Source organism: Trichechus manatus, unplaced genomic scaffold (genome assembly GCF_000243295.1).
Source record: "Trichechus manatus latirostris isolate Lorelei unplaced genomic scaffold, TriManLat1.0 scaffold00018, whole genome shotgun sequence".
In the NCBI taxonomy this organism is placed as follows: Eukaryota; Metazoa; Chordata; class Mammalia; order Sirenia; family Trichechidae; genus Trichechus; species Trichechus manatus.
The window spans coordinates 25771441-25780267 of NW_004443954.1; positions in this window are offsets into that span (position 1 = coordinate 25771441).

Below are 8827 nucleotides of genomic sequence, written 5' to 3' on the forward strand. Positions count from 1 at the left end.
TCTGTAAGTTTATATGCAATGTTTTCAACCCCCAAAGACAAATAAAGATCAGATTTATAAAGATATTGATAATAAAAGGGAATAATAATGAAAACTAAACAATAAATGAGGTATCCAACTTACATCAGAACCAATTTACAATGGAGTCATTGGAATGGAACCTCGTTGTAAGTCTGAGACTTCTGTATACATATTTCTGAAACTTGCAACAATGAAAGTGTCTGTATTAGGTTGTTTTAAAGATGTTCCCTTTTAGACATTTGGATTCCAAAAGTGTAACTATTAATTCTTGAGATTTACATCCCAACTGTTTGCTATAAAAAATTTTTTTAGGGATTGAAGGATACTAATAAATAAGCCCACTTTTACCCATCTGAGTCTGGAGCAAAACGACAGACAGACATAGTAGTCAGATAAACAGAGATCAAAATATTATTTTAGTCACTGATAATGGAAACTAGAGCTTGATAATCAAGCGTAATTTGCTGAATAATGGTCCCCCAAAGATTTTCACATCTTAATCCCCAAAATCTGTGAATATGTTACATTATACAGCAATAGGGACATTTTAGATGTGATTAAGTTAAAGCTCTCAAAATGGGGAGGTTATCTTGGATTCTCCAGGTGAATAAAGGGTAATCACAGGGTCTTTATAATAGGAAAGTGAGCAGGTCAGTGACAGAGAAAGAGAGAGAGTGGAAGATGGTACACTTCTGACTTTAAAAATGGAGAATGAGACCGTGAACAAAGGAATGCAGATGGCCTCTAAAAGCCAGAAAAGGCAAGGAAACCTATTCTCTCCTAGAAACTCCAGAAGGAGCACAGTCATACCAACACCTTGATTTTAGGACTTGTGACCTCCAGAACTATAAAATGATAAATTTTTGTTATTTTAAACCATTAAGCTTATGATAATTTGTTATGGCAGCATTAGGACATCAAGTACAACAACAAGTAATCTTGAGCATAGTTTCTCCACCCAGTCACAGACTGCTCTGGAAAACTGCAGGCCTTACCTTCAAGAAAGTGTACCTATAAAATTTACAACATGGAATTGCAGAACAACATATCCTTCCTGCAGGCTTGCTGGCCACAAAGAGAGGAAGAGTGAAAGGACCTCAACCTCACATGAACCTGTCCCATCTCTTCTCTCAAGCTTACACGGGAGGAGTGTTGGTGTTGTTGTTAGGTGCCCTCGAGTCAGCTCTGACTCACAGTGATCATGTACAACAGAATGAAACACTGCCCAGTCCTGCACCATCCTCACAATCACTGTTATGCTTGAGCCCATTGTTGCAGCCACTGTGTCAATCCATCTCATTGAGTGTCTTCCTCTTTTTCACTGACCCTCCACTTTACCAAGCATGATGTCCTTCTCCAGGTACTGATCCCTCCTGAAATCATGTCCAAAGTATGTGTGTCTCTTAGCTATCCATGATGTGACTTCTTTTTAAATGTGACTGTAATATTAGAGATTGAACGCAAAAGTGGCATATAACATTTTAGCTGAATGAGATGAACTGGATTATAAAATTTTTAGTGGATGTGGGGTTTTAAGATTTTTACTATTATACCACATTTTCTACAAAAAGAGTATTCCACATATTCTACAACAATTCTGTTGATCTCTCACAATGAAAAATTGACTTTCACCAAATTTGCATTAAACAGCTAATTCTTCAATTTTGATGCTTGTTTCATAATAAATGCTACAATTATAAATTAACAAATGAAAAGCTGTCATAAAAGAAAATTTAATGATAAAAAATAAATATTACAATAAATTACTGTATTTTATTTTTAGACAGATCTTTCATCTCTAATATGTTACAATTAAAAAATTTCTATTCTTTGCTCTTACAAATTCTTCAATGATTTTGTCACAATTAAGCTACAGAACAATATCTACTTCCACACATAATAAGGATAATGAATCGAGTCTTTCTTGCATCATTGTTGTACGCTGAGAGTTTTTGAGTCTCTGTAGGGATAAAGATGAGTGTTCTGCTGTGCAATTTGTGGTCATTAAAGTTAGCAATATTCGTAAAACAAGTTCAACATTGGGAAATATGCATTGTATTTTATCTTCTATTATGGAATTATACATACCGTTGTGGCACAGTGATTAAGAACTGGCTGCTAACCAAAAGGTTGGCAGTTCGAATCCACCAGCCACTCCCTGGAAACCCTAGGGGTATGTCATGGTTTGAATTATGTCCCCCCAAAAATGTGTATATCAGTTTGGCTGGGCCATGATTCCTGGTACCGTGTGACTTTCCTATATGTTGTAAATCCTGCCTCTATGATGTTAATGAGGGAGGCTGGGTGGCAGTTGTGTTTGTAAGGCAGGACTGGATCTATAAGACTGGATTGTGTCCTGAGGCAATCTCTTGAGATATAAAAGAGAGAAGTGAGCAGAGAGACAGGGGGACCTCATACCATCAAGAAAGCAGTGTTGGAAGCAGAGCACGTCCTTTGGACTGGGGTCCCTGCACAGAGAAGCTCCTAGTCCGGGGGAACACCAAAGAGAGGAAGGCCGACAGAGAAAAAAAGGCTTCTCCTGAGCTGATGCCCTGAATTTGGACTTTTAGCCACTTGATTGTGAAAAAATAAATTTTTCTTTGTTAAAGCCATCCACTTGTGGTATTTATGTTATAGCAGCACTAGATGCCTAAGACAGGGCAGTTCTTCTCTGTCCTATAAGGTTGCTATGAATTGGAATCAGCTCAATGGCAATGGGCTTGGTTTTCTTGGACATGAGTAAAATTTGTCTTTCTTGAATGTGTAAACTTAATTCTCTCATGTAAGAATGAAATTGTCGCACTTCTTTGTAAAAGTTTGTATTTAAGTCATTGGGATAATACTGCACTAATTTCTTAAATATGTTCATGTATACTTCATCAGGTATATCCATGTTATTTAAGAAGGAAAACCTATCGGAAAGAACTTCATACATTTTTGCCCTTCTTTTCATGCAAGATTCAAGTGTGTTGATGAAGGTGTAGTATGTGGTTATACGAAATTTATCTCTGGTGCTCAATGATACTTCCGGAGCACTTAGTTTACTTGTTTCTTTCTAATGCTTCTGCAATAGTGAACTGCTTGATTATCAGTATTTGACAGTATTTGTTCTGTTATGTTTACAAACTTTTCAAAATCTTCTCTTAAATTATGTAAAGACTCTGTTAATGACTGGTAGATATCTGTACATGTGAATTCTGCAATATGTTATTCCACAAAACCAACATAAATACTCTAGTGTTTGCATTTTGTTGGCTAAGTTTTCAGCTTCTCTTTTTGTATTTCTTTTTTGTGTCTGGTCTTCAGCAATATTTTATAAGGCATCTAGAATCTGAGTGTATGATTCCAGGACTACACTCGTTGCTGCAGCATGTGCTTCCCAAAAGTGTATTAGAAACAGTTTTAAAACTTGACCATTATCTAAATATGTTTTAAGAACTGTCCATTCATGAGTAGAAGCAGCAAAAATTGTGTAGAGTAACTAAACAGTAGAAAAAAAATCAACTGCTTCTGGACAACAATCTACTGTACCACGTCCTACAAGATTAAGTGAGTGCACAGCACATGGTATGAAAATGGCATATTCATTGCATTCTAAAATTTTCTATTGCATGCCTTTATTATGCTCTGATATATTTGGCAGCCTTGTCATAAGACTGGAAATCTGCACTTAGGAAAAACAGTTTTGCAAACTTCACATAAACAGTGAAGTACTTGATTTGCAATTTCTTCACTGGTATGATTTTTTAAGCTAGTAAATGTGATGAATTGCTCAACAGGTTTTCCCTCGGTTGGAGATGCGTACTTTTCATGACCCGTGGGACATACCGTATCTCATCCACTTTTTCCAGCTCTCAGATTTCTTGGGACTCTACTTTTCCCACCAAAAGTATTTGCTGCCCTCCAGTGGGGACTTGTGTAACAGTGAAATATGAAATAAATGTTTCTTGAAGCAAAATAGCTGCAGTATCAGCCTTAAATATGAGGTAGTGCATCCAGGAAGTGTGACTGGGTAAAAATTTTGTCTCTTTTGGCTTTTGTACAGCTAGATAAGCCTTGTAAGTATATTTATGGTTTCCTTGTGGTAGTTAAGGAGCCCTGGTGAGGTTGGTTTTTGTGTGAGTGTGTCACAGTACATCTGCCACGCACAACCAGTGGGACAGACGGACACCCACCAATCCTGGCAACTGAAAATCCCCTGAGGTTTGTGGGACTCATGTATTCCCAAATAATATTTCTCATAATCTGTACTACCAAAGATTTAAACACACTCCGTGACTCAGCATACTCCCATTAATGAAAACACATGGTATCAAAAATAAAAAAATTCAAAGCAGAAAATAGAGTCTTCAAAGGGTTGAAATCATACTTAGCTAATCTGTATGAGAAATATACAGATCAGGAGTGGAATCTGCAGACAAACTAAAATATCCAGCTATATTTATTTCATTGAAAATAGCTGATAGAATTTTATCACTTATTAAGTTTATTAATTCTTCACACGTTCCTTTAGACATACAATAGGTTGCTGTTGGGGGAATGGTCTGCCTCTACACCTCTTGTCATGGATTGACCTATATCCCCCCAAAAATGTGTGTATCAATTTGGCGGGGCCATGATTCCTGGTATTGTGTGATTTTCCCATGTGTGGTAAATCCTGCCTCTATGAGGTTAATGAGGGAGGATGGGCGGCAGTTGTGTTAGTGAGGCAGGACTCAATTTACAAGACTGGATTGTGTCCTGATGCAATCTCTTGAGATATAAAAGACAGAAGTGAGCAGTGAGACAGGGGGACCTCATACCATCAAGAAAGCAGTGCTGGGAGCAGAGAGCATCCTTTGGACCAGGGTCCCTACATAGAGAAGCTCCTAGTCCGGGGGAACACTGAAGAGAAGGCCGACAGACAGAAAAAGATTTCCTCTGGAGCTGATGCCCTGAATTTGGACTTTTAGCCTACTTTAACTGTGAGGAAATAAACTCCTCTTCGTTAAAACCATCCACTTGTGGTATTTCTGTTATAGCAGCACTAGATGACTAAGACACCTCTCATTCAGGCTGTCAAAGGCCTTGGGTCCAGAACATTCTCTGATGGGGAGGCTGGGAGTTGGGTCACCTTCTCTCTCCCAGTTCCTCCTCTTTATCAAAGAGGCCATCCCCCTCTTCTGAGCTCACTGTACCTTTCTCTGTCTCTTGCACATGTGCGGGAACCACACAGCACCTGGCCAACCCCACTTCTATATCTGTTCCTGGCAGGGAGGGAACAAGATCTCTTGTGCTATAGCACAAGATGGGGAACATGCCAGATTGTAAGAGCCAGCCTCAAGGAGTGGACTGAAGGGGAAATAGGCTTTGCGAGGCCGAATGTGAGGGCCCTTATATGGTCCACTAGTTCACTACCATTTGCTAAGTCATTCTTATGTAAGTCCCTAAGTCCCTAGCTTGTAGCCATTATTGTCCAGAGCCACTATAAAATCTCTGCCCTCCCACTACAGGGTGTGGAGATCTGTTCTGGTCCTGCAGCCACCCAGGACTTGGGCTTGTATCAAGTCTCCGTAATAAACTCCTTCACCACCACACCAGAGTTGCCCACCTCTTTCTTTGGTCTCTCAACAGCCTCCATTTTTGGAGGCATGTTTCGTGTTACTGGTCCATGGCTGGACAATTGTTGAGCCAGCCAGGAGATCAAGAAAATGGCAAGTGGGAGTGAGACATCCGCGTGGGAAATCCCAGGTTGGCCAACGATTTCCACTTGGGAAGATCTAGCTTATATGCCTTTCTGCAGGGGAAATCCCTGTTGGCCAGCAACCTCCATGTGTGCAGGTTTGGCCCATGTGCATCTCTGCAGGGAAAATCCTGGGTTGGCCAGTGACCTCCATGTGGGGAGGTTTGGCCCGTATGCTTTCCGCATGAGTAAGGGGACACCCAAAAAACACCAAGTGGCATAGCCTGGCTGTGGGCAGACAACTGCTTTCATAAGTGTGGAAGAGCAGCTAGGAGAGCAGTAGTGGCTGTGGGACGGCCACTGCTTTGGGCTGTTCAGCTGGCTTCTGAAGCCTAGCTAGCTGCTGAAGTTCAAGTAAGCACTTCGCAGGAAGAATTACAGTTGGAAAGGGATGTGTGGCAGGTGTATGTGGCCATGACTGACGTGTTGAGCCACCTGGTCCACAAACATGATAAGCAACTAGAAACGCTCGCCTGCAGGCTTGGAAAGATGGGGAATTCAAGGGCTGGGGGAACAATCCCCTAGCCATTGCTCAAAGCCCTCCAACAAAGGGACCAGATATAGTTCAAGGGGCTAAGCAGGTCCCTGGCACTGAGAACACCCTGTAAATACCCAGTGCAAAGCAAGAGTTGAAACAGCAGGAGAAAAAAAGGAGTAAAAAGCCCTTCAAGATACTTTGTGTTGAACACCCTTGAAGAGACTCTCTCTGGAATTATCTGCTAACTGCCCCCACCAAGATAATTGAGCAGCAACATTGTCGCAGCTGCAATAGTAAGGGGAAAACTAAAATAGGTGGGCCTGCCTCCATGTTACCAGGCAACTGGACAGAACCCATGCTTGCACTTAGTATGGTGGAAGTGTGGCTTCATAAAGGACTGATGGCTCTACCAACTTTGCCCAGATCTTCTGACTTTCAGAAATAACTAAGACTGAGGATTAAGCCTAGGTCCCTCTGTCACCAGGGAGCACCAAAGGCCTTATGTTACAATTAAATTCAATGAAGAAATGAAAAGAATTGTATGTCTTGGGTTTTTAGACACCATTGCACAGGTGACTGTGATCTCTATAACACCTGACACCAAACAGTAAAAAAAAAAGCTCTGCCCGGAATTGCTGCCCATTAAAGCCATTTTAGGGAGGCATGTGGAAACTGTGACATGAGCTATAGCTAATAGTCTGGCCGTTCAATCTGGCCACTGACAACTCTCAGACTGACATATAAAGCAAGCCCCTACGGGGATGAGACATCTGGACAAAAAAAAAATTCAGTTCTGCTCCTGATAACCTTTTGTTGCTTGTGTGGATGGTCAGAAGAAAGGCTCCTATGCTGACAAGGGAAAACAACAAAAGAGCATACTTCTCTTGCCAACTGACTGCAGAGGCTCAAGCATCCTCTGCTCCAGAGCAAAGAGATGTGCAACTGAGCACATCCTGGATTTAAGAGAGGACGGCCTGTGGAAATTCACATGCCATCCTAGACTGGGCCTACGCACATGAACTGCCACTGTCATCAGAAAACACCAAACAGCCTGCAAGATCCTGGCCCAGGCTAAAACCTTCCCAGGGACAGATTCCCAAGCCAACAGGCCAGGGCATTCTCTGCAGGTAAATTGTATTGTGGCCTCTTATCCTATACAGAGGCTTCCACTGGATCTTGAATGAACTCTTCACACTCTACATCACGCCCAAGCCACAGGGGTGACTGATCACTTCAGTGGACAGACTTAAACGGCTAATGGGAGGGGACAAGACAACCCCAGACCGAACTATACATCTCAAGCAAGCAGCCTGGGTCTCAATGTAGCAGTTTCCTGCAAGGGCATTTCTCATTTGTGCCATATGTTTGATTAAACTGTTCTATAAAATGTATTTCTTTTGTATAAAACTGTTCCTAACAAAAGATCTGAGTCCCACAGAAGTCACAGCGTGGGTGGCTATACCTGGGCAACCCTCAACTCAAGTCCCACAGGAGATAGGGGAGGAGAGGGGGAAATTGTTAACGTTGACCTCTTTTTCTTTCCAGATTATCGCACAATGATGGACAGGCCCCTCATCCATGGGCCCAAATGATACAAACTTTTATAGAGCTTCCAATCAGACCAACTGTTGGTGCTGTCAACATCTGAACTGAGATGATGAGTCATCTCCCCACGTTGTTCCAGCTGATCTGTCAACATGGAGGACACCTCGTGGACCAAATGAATGTATAACCTGGTGTACTGAGAAGATCATGTGGCAAATGAATACGGTCAACTCCACTATTAATGAGAAACAGTTTTTTTAAGTATGAAAGCTACCTGTGGGGAGTGCTCCAACTTTAGAAGGAAATTTCTCTCTGTGTGTTAAAAATGTGAATGACACTGGACTGGATGCTTTGACTCTGAGAATCGTACTTATAAGATGGAGTTTGACATTACTTTGGACATGGAGAACTTGCAGAATATAACCAAGTGGTCCAATGTACATTGACTGACTACACCAAGTCTGAATTAGCCTCATCTTGCCATAGTAATACCTTATTCAATTGTGATGAGAAAGAGAGAGCTTTTGTATTACTTGTACTGAAGTGTGTACTGTTCATATAATGTACCATATATAGGGTCACTATGAGTCAGAATCTACTCAATGGCAATGAGTTTTTTTTTTTTTTTTTTTTTTTTGGTTTTGGGAGAAATATACAGTTTTAACATAAATGTATCTGGACATGTTATACATACATAAGATTGGACAAATGCAGCCCTTTGTTCTATTCAGTTGGCTTGGATTAAGCCACAACAGGGGTGGCTGATTAGGATCTCTCCTCCAAGCAGGCCTGATCTGCTGCGGACAGTCCTACTAGTAACTCTCATTAAATTCTGCCTCAAATGATGCACAGATATAACATCTACCAGAGTTGTGCACCAAACCATGGACATGCAGCTCAACATCACAAATGGGTGATGGACATACGAGGACTTGGTACTGCTTTGCTTCTTTTTCTGGAATGCTGATGGGAGTGCGGGCTGCAGTGGACTGTTGGAGAATGGTCTGCCTCTACACTTCCTATCCAGACTGCCTAAATAAAAACCTTGGGCCCAGAACATT